The following is a 17,807-nucleotide window of genomic DNA, read 5'->3' as shown; positions in this document are numbered from 1 at the left end:
TGCTACACATAGGAAAAAAACAAGCTAAAAATAATGTTTTACGCTTCATCACTTCCACATACAGCAGGTGATAAAATGCCCAAAAAATATGGATTGTCAGAGTAACACGGCTGTCTGCCTCATCCAAACATATTCATGCTGTGATCAAGTCACATTTCTTTTAGACAGTATAGTAGATTACTTTTCAATGCATCAAAACAGGGAAAGGAATGAGAGGAGATGTAAAATATCTGGAAAAACAAATGTATCAACTGGATACACAGTTTATTATGTAATGCACACGTGTATTATTTTTTTAAGTGATATGTTGAATTTGCAAAGTGCAAATATTATCTATTTTTCTGATCAGCGTATACAAAATTATTACAGTCAACATGTTTACTGAAATACTATGAATCTTAGATATGTAAAAAAAATAATGAAATAATATTTCTTTAAAGAAGCAATCCCATCAAAGTTTTTATCCTTTTAAAAATTCAAATCATCATATTATATAGCACGGTGTACTTAGAATTGCTCATTTTGACTTTCTACACACTTAATTCTCCTCTTTTCCATTAGGTCAATGACATCACATGATTAAGAACAGACTCGTCAAATCCTTCTTAGCTCTATGTAGAAACAGAGAGTCTCTTTTTCCTGCATTAGTTATCATTAGAACTGCAATCTTAAAAATCACAGAATGTTCTGATTTTTTGATTTTTAGATTCTGTCTCTCACAGTTGAAGTGTACCTACAATAAAAAATTATAGACCACTACATTCTTTGTAGGTGGGAAAACTTGCAAAATTGACAGTGTATCAAATGCTTATTTCCCCCACTGTAGAAAGATAGATAGATAGATAGATAGAAGATAGATAGAACATAGATAAAAAATGTATCAATAATAATAATTGTTTGAAAAAGGTTCTGTGATGGGAATGAAATGCAGCCACATGGACTAATAAAGTCCATTTTTTTGCACAAACTAATTGAGTGCTGCCTCTTATTTTTTTGCTATATCGAAGTGGACAAACTGGGTATATTTCTAGGAGGCTTTATCTCAATTTCCCCATTATGGATAAATAGATAAAATAGAAACATTCCTCCATAAAACTGGTTGTTTATTACAGGATTTAGTATTTTAGAGATGGCAATTATACAATGCTGTACTTACGTCTTTGTGTAATCAACGAGATTGCAAAATTGCAATCCAAATATAATTACCCCGAATATAAAGTAATACGCTTGCATGGCTTTAATCTATACTGTAAGTCACTTCTGGCAAAATGAGGCTATGGATTGCTACTTGGTGATGTCTTGTTCTTTATCCAGTATTCACAACAGGCATACGAATTTGTACAATTTTAGTCACTGCTTATACGGAATACAATGTTTGACAGGAAAAAAATGTTACAGAAATTCATAAGCCTTAATTCTAGGATCAAGAAAAAATATTTGCACTGCACAAAAGAAGATTGTTAGAAATAGCTAATTCCTTCCGTGCAGGATGGCGGTAGGGAACTTGGATGTTAAAAGAAAAACAGGTTTCATTTATGTTTTCATTCTGTTGGTCAATGTAGACAGGAATTTTAGTCAAGGTCATGGGAAAGGGCAGTGCCCTAGATTTTCTTGCAGTCAGATCTGAGACACTCTATGAATCCCTTACAGAACATGAGTTGTTCTGGTAATAGTATCCTGTGCTTATGGAGAAAACATGCTCTGAAATCTTCAGCAATAACCACAGATGGATAGCAATGGCTCTGATGAGTGCCAGATGACAGGACCAATCTCCAGCAGACCAAGTACAAACCTACATGTAGTGAGACCATTAAAGTCATTAGTTTAATATCATTAAGATCAATATGGTGGATTGCCTTGATTTAATTCAAGAGAATCTTCCAGCTTGAATTGAGGAGTAAGACTTCCAAAAACAATTTCCTATTGGACAGAACACCACCTGCAAATACAGATGTATATTGTCATATCTGTTATTTCATGCTCAGACAGTTTCTACTGCAAGACCAACCAGCAACAATTAAAAAATGTACTTGTATACACAAAAAATGCATTTTACTATAGCAGAGTGAATATGTAGAATTTAGTTCTACTTGAATGTTAGAAATATCCACATTCGTCAAAATACAGATTTTTTTTGTAATTCACTTTGAATTCTATAGGGCCATTAAAGTGAATCTGTCAGTAGTATCAACCCAATAGCATCCTAATATTATGTGGATTTCTTATTTTTCATACCCTTTTAAAGGGCATCTGCCAGCAGGACCAACCCTCCATGTAGGTCACAGAAAGAGATTCCATGAGATTCCAAAGAAATCCATGTTTTTTGTTTGTTTTTTTAAAATTAGCTCTTCAGTCTTCATGACTATGGGCTGGACACTGACCTAACTGAGAATCTGCCGCCAGAGCTTAGTATAAATTAAAGGGGCGTCACCAGTGAGATGTGTAATGGCCACTCTCTGCTCTCCTAATCTCACTGCAGAGCTGTGACTATTACTGATACATCTGTATGTTCCTCTCAGTGGTTCAGCTTGCACCTCACAGGCAGGTAGTGTCTTAATATTATTACAGCAGAGCTGTGAGAGCTGCAGCTTCTGATGTGTTTGCTATGAGAAAAGTTCAGGTCTACTGTTCTGTGCTAGTTACATGTCTCAGACATATGGTCACGGCAAACGTCAAGCTGTCATGATGTTGTAACCTTCCAGATGCTTGCGCAGAGGAAAGAAGCCAATGCAAATAGAATGGCAGAAAAGTTATGTGGAATGTCGCAATTGCAGGGCACAGGTGCGGGAAAACTACTACATGTCACAGGGCACTGTGACGCTGATGGAAGGCGACAGGTACGATAATGAAGACACCAGGCACCACACATCCCAGAGCTTGGAAGAAGTATTAACATAAAGATAATAGACAATTTCGTCATAACAAGACATCTGATATGAGGCATACAGGTAGGACTATTTTAAGCAACTAGAACCTATATGCCCATATTAATCAGCTAGGTGCATCTAAGGGGGTGACAAATTCCCTTTAATTGACTCCCAGAGGAAACCAATAAATGATTGGAAGAAAACATTGTGATTGACCTAGTGATGGTAACATGTAATAATTGCTGTCATCCAGTCAGTCACTTCCTTTCCCACTTGTAGAGCACAAACAGCTGAAATTATAAGAGAAAATGTAGACACCATTACTGCAGATTACAAAGAACTGCCAATTGTAGAGCTTTTTGTATTAATATATATGTGCGTATACTGTATATACATATATATATACAGTTAGGTCCATATATATTTGGACAGAGACAACATTTTTCTAATTTTGGTTATAGACAATACCACAATGAATTTTAACCAAAACAATTCAGATGCAGTTGAAGTTCAGACTTCCAGCTTTCATTTGAGGGTATCCACATTAAAATTGGATGAAGGGTTAAGGAGTTTCAGCTACTTAACATGTGCCACCCTGTTTTTAAAGGGACCAAAAGTAATTGGACAGATTAAATAATTTTAAATAAAATGTTCATTTCTAGTAATTGGTTAAAAACCCTTTGTTGGCAATGACTGCCTGAAGTCTTGAACTAATGAACATCACCAGACGCTGTGTTTCCTCCTTTTTGATGCTCTGCCAGGCGTTCACTGCGGTGGTTTTCAGTTGCTGTTTGTTTGTGGGCCTTTCTGTCTGAAGTTTAGTCTTTAACAAGTGAAATGCATGCTCAATTGGGTTGAGATCAGGTGACTGACTTGGCCATTCAAGAATATTCCACTTCTTTGCTTTAACCCCTTCACCCCCAAGGGTGGTTTGCACGTCAATGACCGGGCCGATTTTTACAATTCTGACCACTGTCCCTTTATGAGGTTATAACTCTGGAACACTTCAACGGATCTTGGCGATTCAGACATTGTTTTCTCGTGACATATTGTACTTCATGATAGTGGTAAAATTTCTTCAATATAACTTGCGTTTATTTGTGAAAAAAACGAATATTTGGCGAAAATTTTGAAAATTTCGCAATTTTCCAACTTTGAATTTTTATGCCCTTAAATCACAGACATATGTCACGCAAAATACTTAATAAGTAACATTTCCCACATCTCTACTTTACATCAGCCCAATCTTGGAACCAAAATTTTTTTTTGTGACGGAGTTATAAGGGTTAAAAATTGACCAGCAATTTCTCATTTTTACAACACCATTTTTTTTTAGGGACCACATCTCATTTGAAGTCATTTTGAGGGGTCTATATGATAGAAAATACCCAAGTGTGACACCATTCTAAAAACTGCACCCCTCAAGGTACTCAAAACCACTTTCAAAAAGTTTATTAACCCTTCAGGTGTTTCACAGGAATTTTTGGAATGTTTAAATAAAAATAAACATTTAACTTTTTTTCACACAAAATTTATTTCAGCTCCAATTTGTTTTATTTTACCAAGGGTAACAGGAGAAAATAGACCCCAAAATTTGTTGTACAATTTGTCCTGAGTACGCTGATACCCCATATGTGGGGGTAAACCACTGTTTGGGCGCATGGCAGAGCTCGGAAGGAAAGGAGCGCCATTTGACTTTTCAATGCAAAATTATCTGGAATTGAGATGGGACGCCATGTTGCATTTGGAGAGCCCCTGATGTGCCTAAACATTGAAACCCCCCACAAGTGACACCATTTTGGAAAGTAGACCCCCTAAGGATCTTATCTAGATGTGTGTTGAGCACTTTGACCCAACAAGTGCTTCACAGAAGTTTATAATGCAGAGCCGTAAAAATAAAAAATCATATTTTTTCACAAAAATGGTCTTTTCACCCCCAATTTTTTATTTTCCCAAGAGTAAGAGAAGAAATTGGACCCGAAAAATTGTTGTGCAATTTGTCCTGAGTACGCTGATACCCCATATGTGGGTGTAAACCATTGTTTGGGCGCAGGGCAGAGCTCGGAAGGGAAGGAGCGCCATTTGACTTTTCAATGCAAAATTGACTGGAATTGAGGTGGGACGCTATGTTGCGTTTGGAGAGCCCCTGATGTGCCTAAACATTGAAACCCCCCACAAGTGACACCATTTTGGAAAGTAGACCCCCTAAGGATCTTATCTAGATGTGTGTTGAGCACTTTGACCCAACAAGTGCTTCACAGAAGTTTATAATGCAGAGCCGTAAAAATAAAAAATCATATTTTTTCACAAAAATGATCTTTTCGCCCCCATTTTTTTATTTCCCCAAGGGTAAGAGAAGAAATTAGACCACAAAAGTTGTTGTGCAATTTGTCCTGAGTACGACGATACCCCATATGTGGGGGTAAACCACTGTTTGGGCGCATAGCAGAGCTCGGAAGGGAAGGAGTGCTATTTTACTTTTCAATGCAAAATTGACTGGAATTAAGATGGGATGCCATGTTGCGTTTGGAGAGCCCCTGATGTGCCTAAACATTAAAAACCCCCACAAGTGACACAATTTTGGAAAGTAGACCCCCTAAGGAACTTATCTAGATGTGTTTTGAGAGCTTTGAACCCCCAAGTGTTTCACTACAGTTTATAACGCAGAGCCGTGAAAATAAAAATTCTTTTTTTTTTTCACAAAAATGATTTTTAGCCCCCAGTTTTGTATTTTCACAAGGGTATCAGGATAAATTGGACCCCAAAAGTTGTTGTCCAATTTGTCCTGAGTACGCTGATACCCCATATGTGGGGGGAACCACTGTTTGGGCGCATGACAGAGCTCGGAAGGGAAGGAGCGCCATTTGGAATGCAGACTTAAATTAATTGGTCTGCAGGCGTCACCTTGCATTTGCAGAGCCCCTGATGTACCCAAACAGTACAAACCCCCCACAAGTGACCCCATATTGGAAACTAGACCCCCCAAGGAACTTATCTAGATGTGTTGTGAGAACTTTGAACCCCCAAGTGTTTCACTACAGTTTATAACGCAGAGCCGTGAAAATAAAAATTCTTTTTTTTTTCACAAAAATGATTTTTAGCCCCCAGTTTTGCATTTTCACAAGGGTATCAGGATAAATTGGACCCCAAAATTTGTTGTCCAATTTGTCCTGAGTACGCTGATACCCCATATGTGGGGGGGAACCACTGTTTGGACGCATGACAGAGCTCAGAAGGGAAGGAGCGCCATTTGGAAACCAGACTTAAATGGATTGGTCTGCAGGCGTCACGTTGCATTTGCAGAGCCCCTGATGTACCCAAACAGTACAAACCCCCCACAAGTGACCCCATATTGGAAACTAGACCCCCCAAGGAACTTATCTAGATGTGTTGTGAGAACTTTGAACCTCCAAGTGTTTCACTACAGTTTACAACGCAGAGCCGTGAAAATAAAAAATCTTTTTTTTCCCACAAAACTTATTTTTTGGCCCCCAGTTTTGTATTTTCCCAAGGGTAGCAGGAGAACTTGGACCCCAAAAGATGATGTCCAATTTGTCCTGAGTACCCTGATACCCCAAATGTTGGGGTAAACCCCTGTTTGGGCACACGGGAGAGCTCTGAAGGGAAGGAGCACTGTTTTCCTTTTTCAACGCAGAATTGGCTGGAATTCAGATCGGATGCCATGTCCCGTTTGGAGAGCCCCTGATGTGCCTAAACAGTGGAAACCCCCCAATTATAACTGAAACCCTAATCCAAACACACCCCTTACCCTAATCCCAACAGTAACCCTAACCACTCCTCTAACCCAGACACACCCAACCCTATTCCCAACCGTAAATGTAATCCAAACCCTAACCCTATATTTAGCCCCAACCCTAACTGTAGCCCCAACCCTAGCCCCAACCCTAGCCCCAACCCTAGCCCTAACCCTAGCCCTAACCCTAGCAATAACCCTAGCCCTATCACTAGCCCTAACACTAGCCGTAACACTAGCCCTAACCCTAGCCCTAACCCTAGCCCCAACCCTAGCCCTAACCCTAGCCCTAACCCTTGCCCCAACCCTAGCCCTAGCCCCAACCCTAGCCCCAACCCTAACCCTAACCCTTGCCCTAACCCTAGCCCTAACCCTAGCCCTAACTCTAGTCCTAACTCTAGTCCTAACTCTAGTCCTAACTCTAGCCCTAACCCTAACGGGAAAATGGAAATAAATACATTTTTTAATTTTTTTATTTTTCCCTAACTAAGGGGGTGATGAAGGGGGGTTTGATTTACTTTTATAGCGGGTTTTTTAGCGGATTTTTATGATTGGCAGCCGTCACACACTGAAAGACGCTTTTCATTGCAAAAAATATTTTTTGCGTTACCACATTTTGAGAGCTGTAATTTTTCCATATTTGAGTCCACAGAGTCATGTGAGATCTTGTTTTTTGTGGGACGAGTTGACGTTTTTATTGGTAAACTTTTTCGGACACGTGACATTTTTTGATCGCTTTTTATTCCGATTTTTGTGAGGCAGAGTGATCAAAAACCAGCTATTCGTGAATTTCTTTTGGGGGAGGCGTTTATACCGTTCCGCGTTTGGTAAAATTGATATAGCAGTTTTATTCGTCGGGTCAGTACGATTACAGCGATACCTCATTTATATCATTTTTTTTATATTTTAGCGCTTTTATACGATAAAAACTATTTTATAGAAAAAATAATTATTTTGGTATCGCTTTATTCTCAGGACTATAACTTTTTTATTTTTTTGCTGATGATGCTGCATGGCAGCTCGTTTTTTGCGGGACAAGATGACGTTTTCAGCGGTACCATGGTTATTTATATCAGTCGTTTTGATCGCGTGTTATTCCACTTTTTGTTCGGCAGTATGATAATAAAGCGTTGTTTTTTTGCCTCGTTTTTTTTTTTTTTTTCTTACGGTGTTTACTGAAGGGGTTAACTAGTGGGGCAGTTTTATAGGTTGGGTCGTTACGGACGCGGCGATACTAAATATGTGTACTTTTATTGTTTTTTTTATTTTATTTAGCAAAAGAAATGTATTTATGGGAATAATATTTTTTTTTTTTCTTTATTTAGGATATTTTTTTTATTTATTTTTTTACACATGTGGGGAATTTTTTTTTTACTTTTTTACTTTGTCCCAGGGGGGGACATCACAGATCATTGATCTGGCAGTGTGCACAGCACTCTGCCAGATCTGCGATCTGCTGTGCAGGGCTGCAGGCTTACCAAGTGTCTGCTCTGAGCAGACACTCGGTAAGCCACCTCCCTCCCTGCAGGACCCGGATGCCGCGGCCATCTTGGATCCGGGACCTGCGGCGAGGAGGGAGGTAGGAGACCCTCGGAGCAACGCGATCACATTGCGTTGCTCCGGGGGTCTCAGGGAAGCCCGCAGGGAGCCCCCTCCCTGCGCGATGCTTCCCTATACCGCCGGTACACCGCGATCATGTTTGATCGCGGTGTGCCGGGGGTTAATGTGCCGGGGGTGGTCCGTGACTGCTCCTGGCACATAGTGCTGGATGTCAGCTGCGATATGCAGCTGACACCCGGCCGCGATCGGCCGCGCTCCCCCCGTGAGCGCGGCCGATCGCGTATAACGTACTATCCCATCGGTGGTCATACGGGCCCACCCCACCTCGACGGGATAGTACGTCAGATGTCAGGAAGGGGTTAATAGACTCCTGGGTTGCTTTGGCTTCATGTTTTGGGTCATTGTCCATCTGTAGCATGAAACGACGACCAATCAGTTTTGCTGCATTTGGCTGGATCTGAGCACACAGTATGGCTCTGAATACCTCAGAATTCATTTGGCTGCTTCTGTCCTGTGTCACATAATCAATAAACACTAGTGACCCAGTGCCACTGGCAGCCATGCATGCCCAAGCCATCACACTGCCTCCGCCGTGTTTTACAGATGATGTGGTATGCTTTTGATCATGAGCTGTACCAAGCCTTCGCCATACTTTTCTCTTTCCATCATTCTGGTAGAGGTTGATCTTGGTTTCATCTGTCCAAAGAATGTTCTTCCTGAACTGTGCTGGCTTTTTTAGATGTTTTTTAGCAAAGTCCAGTCTAGCCTTTTTATTCTTGACACTTATGAGTGGCTTGCACCGTGCAGTGAACCCTCTGTATTTACTTTCATGCAGTCTTCTCTTTATGATAGATTTGGATATTGATACGCCGACCTCCGGGAGAGTGTTGGTCACTTGGTTGGCTGTTGTGAAGGGGTTTCTCTTCACCATGGAGATTATTCTGCGGTCACCCACCACTGTTGTCTTCCGTGGGCGCCCAGGTCTTTTTGCATTGATGAGATCACCAGTGCTTTCTTTCCTTCTCAGGATGTACCAAACTGTACATTTTGCCACTCCTAATATTGTAGCAATTTCTCGGATGGGTTTTTTCTCTGTTTTCACAGCTTAAGAATGGCTTGTTTCACCTTCATGGAGAGCACTTTTGACCGCATGTTTACTTCATAGGAAAACCTTCCAAATGCAAGCACCACACCTCAAATCAACTCCAGGCCTTTTATCTGCTTAGTTGAGAATGACATAATGAAGGGATTGCCCACACCTGTCCATGAAATAGCCTTGGAGTCAATTGTCCAATTACTTTTGGTCCCTTTAAAAAACAGGGTGGCACAGGTTAAGGAGCTGAAACTCCTAAACTCTTCATCCAATTTTAATATGGATACCCTCAAATGAAAGCTAAAAGTCTGAACTTCAACTGCATCTGAATTGTTTTGTTTAAAATTAAATTGTGGTAATGTCTATAACCAAAATGAGAAAAAATGTTGTCTCTGTCCAAATATATATGGACCTAACTGTATATATATATATATATATATATATATATATATATACTTTATATATAATACAGTACAGACCAAAAGTTTGGACACACCTTGTCATTTAAAGATCTTTCTGTATTTTCATGACTATGAAAATTGTATATTCACACTGAAGGCACCAAAACTATGAATTAACTCATGTGGAATTATATACTTACCAAAAAAGTGTGAAACAACTGAAATTATGTCTTATATTCTAGGTTCTTCAAAGTAGCCACCTTTTGCTTTGATGACTGCTTTGCACACTCTTGGCATTCTCTTGATGAGCTTCAAGAGGTAGTCACCGGGAATGGTCTTCCAACAATCTTGAAGGAGTTCCCAGAAATGCTTAGCACTTGTTGGCCCTTTTGCCTTCACTCTGCGGTCCAACTCACTCCAAACCATCTCGATTGGGTTCAGGTCTGGTGACTGTGGAGGCTAGGTCATCTGGCGTAGCACCCCATCACTCTCCTTCTTGGTCAAATAGCCCTTACACAGCCTGGAGGTGTGTTTGGGGTCACTGTCGTGTTGAAAAGTAAATGATGGCAAGATGCTGTGGTAGCCATGCAGGTTCAGTATGCCTTCAATTTTGAATAAATCCCCAACAGTGTCACCAGCAAAGCACCCCCACACCTTCACACCTCCTCCTCCATGCTTCATGGTGGGAACCAGGAATGTATAGTCCATCCGTTCACCTTTTCTGCATTGCACAAAGACACGGTGGTTGGAACCAAACATCTCAAATTTGGACTCATCAGACCAAAGCACAGATTTCCACTGGTCTAATGTCCATTCCTTGTGTTCTTTAGCCAAAACAAGTCTCTTCTGCTTGTTGCCTGTCCTTAGCAGTGGTTTCCTAGCAGCTATTTTATCATGAAGGCCTGCTGCCCAAAGTCTCCTCTTAACAGTTGTTGTAGAGATGTGTCTGCTGCTAGAACTCTGTATGGCATTGACCTGGTCTCTAATCTGAGCTGCTATTAACCTGCGATTTCTGAGGCTGGTGACTCGGATAAACTTATCCTCAGAAGCAGAGGTTGGTGACTCGGATAAACTTATCCTCAGAAGCAGAGGTGACTCTTGGTTTTCCTTTCCTGGGGCGGTCCTCATGTGAGCCAGTTTCTTTGTAGCGCTTGATGGTTTTTGCCACTGCACTTGGGGACACTTTCAAAGTTTGCCCAATTTTTTGGACTGACTGACCTTTATTTCTTAAAGTAATGATGGCCTCTTGCTTTTCTTTACTTAGCTGATTTTTTCTTGCCTTAATACAAATTCTAACAGTCTATTCAGTAGGACTATCAGCTGTGTATCCACCAGACTTCTGCGCAACACAACTGATGGTCCCAACCCAATTAATAAGGCAAGAAATCCCACTTATTAAACCTGACAGGGCACACCTGTAAATTGAAAACTATTCACGGTGACTACCTCTTGAAGCTCATCAAGAGAATGCCAAGAGTGTGCAAAGCAGTCATCAAAGCAAAAGGTGGCTACTTTGAAGAACCTAGAATATAAGACATAATTTCAGTTGTTTCACACTTTTTTGTTAAGTACCGTATTTTCCGGCATATAAGATGACTTTTTAACTCCTAAAAATTGTCCCAAAAGTCGGGGGTCGTCTTATAGGCCGGGTACGGCATGTGCAGGGAGCGATCCTGGATGTTCCCAGGGTCTGAAGGAGAGGAGACTCTCCTTCAGGCCCTGGGATCCATATTCATGTAAAAAATAAAGAATAAAAATAAAAAATATGGATATACTCACCCCTCCGAGAACCCTGGCTGTCACCGCTGCAAGCGTCTGCCTCCGTTCCTAAGAATGCAGAGCGTGAAGGACCTTCGATGACATTGCGGTCAGGTGACCGGTCACATGAGCGGTCACGGACCAATCACAAGACCGCGACGTCATTGAAGGTCCTTCACCCTCTGCATTCTTAGGAACGGAGGCAGACGCTTGCAGCGGTGACAGCCAGGGTTCTCGGACGGGTGAGTATATCCATATTTTTTATTTTTATTCTTTATTTTTTACATGAATATGGATCCCAGGGCCTGAAGGAGAGTCTCCTCTCCTTCAGACCCTGGGAACCACACGCCGTATAAGATGACTGGGCGTATAAGATGACCCCCGTCTTATACGGCTGGCATATCCCAAATTCCATATTTTATATGGAAAAGTTGGGGGTCGTCTTATACGCCCAGTCGTCTTATACACCAGAAAATATGGTATATAATTCCACATGTGTTAATTCATAGTTTTGATGCCTTCAGTGTGAATGTACAATTTTCATAGTCATGAAAATACAGAAAAAAATTTAAATGAGAAGGTGTGTCCAAATTTTTGGTCTGTACTGTATATATAAACTTTATATATGATATATACAAAAGCTGATGCCAGTGCCCAGTAAGATTACTTTATAAACACAGTAGTACGGAGTTCTGACATACTGGTTCCACATCCTGATCCTGGCCTTCTGCTTCTTAGAACAGCTTCCAAAAGAGAATTTCAGTGAGACAGGTGTATGAAGTCACTTACAAACAAAATGCTTGACAGAAGCTTGTATATTGTGTTAATAAGATTGCTCATGAATGTGACGCATAAAATACTAAACTACTGAAAGGGATTTTCTCACCCTCCACCGCTATAAATAAATGAATGCTTTAGTGCCGATAAGAAATGCCCCATTTATACTAGACCTACTGACCTCATCCTAGTGTAGTTTAGTGTACTTTGCTGCCTGAAACCATCAAATTGGGTAAGTCATTAGCTATCTATGGGAAAGTGATAACACGTGGCGCCTCTGACACTGCATCACTAATGGAGAACGGTCGTGCAGGGTGATCCTGCAGTACTGCACAGCTTAACTATATCATTACACTGTGAATGCTGATGTAATTAAGAGTAGCGTTAGCTCTGTGGGTGCCTCACAGACTACGGGACTACGGGGCCTGGGGCAGCCGCACTGTCTGCACTCCTGGTAGCTACTGCTCCATACGCTTTGTAGTGGCAATTCTTAGGTACTGCAGCTGAACTTCAATGTAAGCTAAGGTGAGCTCATTAATATCTAAGACCTGGACAACCCCTTAAACTTTGTCCTGATGAGGCTGTCAACCAAAAACATTTAGAAATCCTTATTGCATTGTTATACATTTATACTGGAGCATAGCATTTTTCAAAATGCACAGTGAGTCCATGTAGCTACGTACAGTTATACAATACTTTTTTATTTTAATATACAACTGATAAAAATAATAAAAAACACACACAAAGAACCCCATAAATTTTACGTTATTAAAAAGACAGTGAAGAAATAGCATTTATTGCCATGGGAATGGATATGCAAATGATATACTAATCTGACTATCAGTCAAAAGTCGCCGTTATTTCCTGACATCTAGCAGCGCTATGTTACGCTGTAGCACAGGAGTGACGTATCTGTTCTGATCAGTCAGGTCTCATTGTTCAGGGAAGGAGGCTTCTGGACTTTCAGGCTGCGCATGTGCATTACAAGCATGTATAGTGCAAAGGTATCAGTGAGAAGCCAGGCTAGCCACAGAATGGTAGAATGCTTCCACTGAAAAATAAAGTACAAAAAAAGAAAGGTTTTCAGATAGATAATGACTTTCAAAACTGTCACCATCTAAAATAAAATAAGTAAGCGCACACATATAATTAAAAATATATGTATATATTAATTTTTTATATTTTTGGTGATAAGTACTCTTTACAGCAGTTATGTCACCTAGAAATAATAGTAAAAAATGAGCATAATTAGCTTATCAATTTGCTAGAGACTAAAACATCACTGAGGCATGATGTATGTGACAGCTGCCTCCAATGCGAGTAGACACTCACTCTACATAGCTATAAGTAATCCATCTGTTCTTAGTGAATAATGTTCTGCAGAATGGAATTGTTTACGATATCAAAAAAGTATGTTTCAGTGTGATGGAATCTCATGAAAGCTTAATGAGGACCTATGATGATGAGTTTTGGTATGTCAGCTCCACAGATAGCCACAAAGCCTTCATAGACAGCTAAACCTGCATCAAACTGCTAACAAGTAAAATATTCAAGTGTGAAAGCATTAAACTTTTATGAAGGTCACACAATCCTTGGTAGTACAACATTTTCTACAAATTTCAAACTTAGTGCAAAGAAATTAAAGATTAATTGGATGAGCTAATCTATCTTTCATACAATTCCCTGAAGTATTTCTACACAACAAAATGTTACACAGCATTTAACATGTGAGAGCAATAACCAGTTCTTAAACATTCTGCTCTGATCCCACTTAGATCCTAAATAAAAATGACTACTAAAGACATATTAATTTCACTTGCTTTACAGAATAAGCAGAATTTACACTCCAGGGTATCATGCAAGCTGGCTAAAAATAGAGGATTTGCATTTGGTCTATTGAGACCTTTGTATGTAAAGGTACCTTCACACGAAACGACTTTGTAACGATATCGCTAGTGATCCGTGACGTTGCAGCGTCCTGGATAGCGATATCGTTTCGTTTGACACGCAGCAGCGATCAGGATCCTGCTGTGATGTCGCTGGTCCCTGAATAAAGTCCAGAACTTTATTTGGTCGTCCGATCGCCGTGTATCGTTGTGTTTGAAAGCAAAAGCAACGATACCAGCGATATTTTACACTGGTAACCAGGGTAAACATCGGGTTGCTAAGCGCAGGGCCGCGCTTAGTAACCCGATGTTTACCCTGGTTACCAGCGTAAAAGTAAAAAAAACAAACAGCACATACTCACCTGCGCGTCCCCCAGCGTCTGCTTCCTGACACTTACTGAGCGCCGGCCCTAAAGTGAAAGTGAAAGCACAGCGGTGACGTCACCGCTGTGCTGTTAGGGCCGGAGCTCAGTCAGTGTCAGGAAGTAGACGCTGGGGGACGCGCAGGTGAGCATGTACTGTTTTTTATTTTTTACTTTTACGCTGGTAACCAGGGTAAACATCGGGTTACTAAGCGCGGTCCTGCGCTTAGCAACCCGATGTTTACCCTGGTTACCCGGGGACCTCGGCATCGTTGGTCGCTGGAGAGCGGTCTGTGTGACAGCTCTCCAGCGATCAAACAGCGACGCTTCAGCGATCGGCATCGTTGTCGCTATCGCTGCAGCGTCGCTTCGTGTGAAGGTACCTTAAGAAGGAAACATGAAAGTGTTAAGTTGTACTGTCTCAAGTACTCCAGTTCAGTATGGAGTTGAAAAACAAAGATAAAGCAGTCACCAAGATTTGCGTGTGTGTACATACAGTATGTGTGTATGTGTGTGTATAAATCCTATTGCCTGCTTCCTTTTTTTCTTTTAACTCTTTGCATGAGTTGATAGACATACAATCTGTGAGGCAGCATGGTGGCTCAGTGGTTAGCACAGCAGCCTTGCAGCGCTGGAGTCCTGGGATCAAATCCCACCAAGGACATCATCTGCAAGGAGTTTGTATGCTCTCCCTGTGTTTGCATGGGTTTCTTCCCGCATTCCAAAGACATACTGATAGGGAATTTAGATTGCGAGCCCCATCAGGGACAGTGATGATAATGTGTGAAAACTGTAAAGAGCTGCAGAATATTTTAGTGCTGTATAAAAACTAAAGATTATTAATCAAGCAAGGCACTCACATCTCCTCCCCAGCCAGCGCTCTCAGACCCTCAAATGCTATTTATGCCCAAATCTCTGTGATCAAGAAAGAATAGAAAGACACCACAAAATACTTAAATTACTGAGCAGAATTAGTGAATAATGCTAATAAAAAAATAGCAAAATTTTCCCTTTACTGTGTAAATATTATACCAGACACAGTGGTGCTTGATCCCTTCAGAGTTTTCCATATTTCTGCATAAATTAGACCTAACATTACATCCATGGCCGGCTTTACCTATGTGCGACTGGTGCGGTAGAACAGTTTGCCAGCCACCAGACTTTTGAGGGGGCGCAGTGGGGAAACAGCATGTCAATTTGATTTGTTCCTCCTGCACCCCCAGCTGCGAGTTTACCCTCTGCCAGTCTGACAAAGAGGAAAATGAGGGTGAGAAAACCAGCCTTTTTTACTTGCTGTGCCCCGGCCGTCTAGCTGCAGAATCAGTCTTCCGTGACAGCAGAAAATAAAGGAACAGCACTCCATCCAGGTGTAGTAGAAAAAAGAAAAACTTTATTCTGTAATAGTATAATACAACGTTTCGATCCAAAATGGATCTTTGTCAAGTATACATAACAGTACAAAGGGCGGGCTTTAAATAGTGTGGAGCTACAGCAAGCACCAATCACCATCTGGCCACGTCCCATATTAAGAAATATACAAAAGAGATTTACAAATAACAGTCATCAGATACATTTAGGGTCCATATCTGTCATAGTACATTGATCAATCATAAGCATAGTTAAAAAAATATCATCCCTTCACCTCTTTCACCAATACATTCATTTAACAATAACAAATGGAGAAAAAGCATAATCGTCTCCATGGAGACCATTGCCGAATCAGGTCGAGTCCTAATTAATGCAAATACTTGCCTCATAGAGATCCAATCATGAAGCTAAACAAAAAGGCGCCTGACCTTTCATGAGAGGAGAGTTTCACCAATCACAGAGCTTCTTTCATTTAAAACCATGTCGGCGTCTATAAAGAAACCTATCCACTGCATCATACCAGAATCAGAGAGTCAGATCACAAATACCTCATCAAAGAGCACCCTCAGACCATAATACATCATGCAATCATGTGATACACTGGAATTCCACTGTCAACAGGAGGAGGATAGGACGATAGTGTCAGATGAGGAGATTGTAGATTTGAGACTCAACGAGATGTGTCATAAATTTATAGCTAGAGGCTATCCCAGGAAAGAGTTTCTTAGGTATAAAGATAGAGCTTTGAATCTTCAAGGGAAGAAACCGGAAATAAAGTATTTACTGGACAAATGTTCAAACACATTCCATTTGGGTCTACTTATAATCCCTCTAGTAAGAAGATTGGTACAATCCTAAGGAAACATCGGGCTCTATTACATCGGGGCGTACCATCTGTTCCAGAGTTTGATTCTCAGCCTTTATTGTCCTTTAGAAGAGGTCACAATCTGAAGGATAAATTGGTTAAGTCAGACTATAGTACTTCCAAATTCCCTATCCAACGCACTTTGAGCACTCCAAGGCATGGAAATTTTCCATGTCTTGGGTGTGCCTTTTGCAACAATATGCTTAAGGGTGAAATGTTCTATCATCCCCATACCAGCAAAAAAAATCTTTGAAAGAGAGATACACCTGTGCTTCTAGCTAAGTAGTTTACATGATTGTGTGTCCTTGCGGTATGATTTACATGGGGGAGACCACTATGGAGGTTAGGGCCCGCATTAGCAAGCATAAGAGTACAATACGAATGGGACTCACGGAATTACTTGTTCCGAAATATTTTGTGGAGCAGAAAATGTTTGGATATTCTAAGAGGGTTCCTTGGATCTGGAACGGGCACCTCAATACTGTGAGTGCTGTCAGCTATTTTCTATATTTGGTCAGTCTTCTGTGACAGTCATAAGTGATGCAGACCGGTAGGGATGATTGAATCGTGGATGTTCAGGTTCTTCGGGTGCAGCAAACTAGAGTTAAAAGTTCAGTTTGGTATACGAACTTGACTCCGAACCTGAACCCAATAGGAGTCAATGGGAATCCGATCTTCGGCTCTTTAAAATGGCTGTAAAGTGTTCAAAATAAAGGCTAGGGGGCTGCAAAAGGAAGTTACATAGGGGTAAGAGCAGGACAATTGTCCTGCAATTAAATTTGGATAAAGTAAATGACATAAAATAACACAGGATAAAAGGAGGAGGAAGTGGCAGTGAGGGTGGAAAAGGCATAGGAGAAGGAGGTATCTATCTTTTTGTGTTTTTTTTAATTTTTAAATAAAAATAACCAGGTAGTGTAATAAACTGCTGTCCACTCTCTCTGTGTATACAGGCAGGGTAATACTCTGCACTTTTTTGGGTTGAAAACAATGAGGTGAGCATCAAGTAGGGGATGTGTCTGTGTTGCTGGTGATGGTGTAGGTGCTGCAGTAAGAGAGATGCTGTGGTCAACCTGTGCCTACTACATGCCCAAATGAAGCACTTTTTCTCTCTCC

General features: G+C 40.8%; 1 long non-coding RNA gene across 2 annotated transcripts in view; it reads right to left on the bottom strand.

Moving 5' to 3' along the window:
• Nucleotides 1-283: 283 nt before the first annotated feature.
• LOC143810058 (uncharacterized) overlaps nt 284-17,807 on the bottom strand; it is a 37,680-nt gene continuing 20,156 nt past the window's right edge. The window contains exon 3 of one of the 2 annotated variants that reach the window (XR_013222631.1): nt 284-1,939. This is a non-coding gene — a long non-coding RNA (uncharacterized LOC143810058). Of the gene's footprint in view, nt 1,940-13,129; nt 13,262-17,807 lie in introns of those variants that run through there. The other variant, XR_013222630.1, reaches the window with a different exon arrangement.

This window comes from Ranitomeya variabilis, chromosome 2 (genome assembly GCF_051348905.1).
Source record: "Ranitomeya variabilis isolate aRanVar5 chromosome 2, aRanVar5.hap1, whole genome shotgun sequence".
Classification (NCBI taxonomy): Eukaryota; Metazoa; Chordata; class Amphibia; order Anura; family Dendrobatidae; genus Ranitomeya; species Ranitomeya variabilis.
This window is presented reverse-complemented; position numbering and strand designations above follow the sequence as displayed.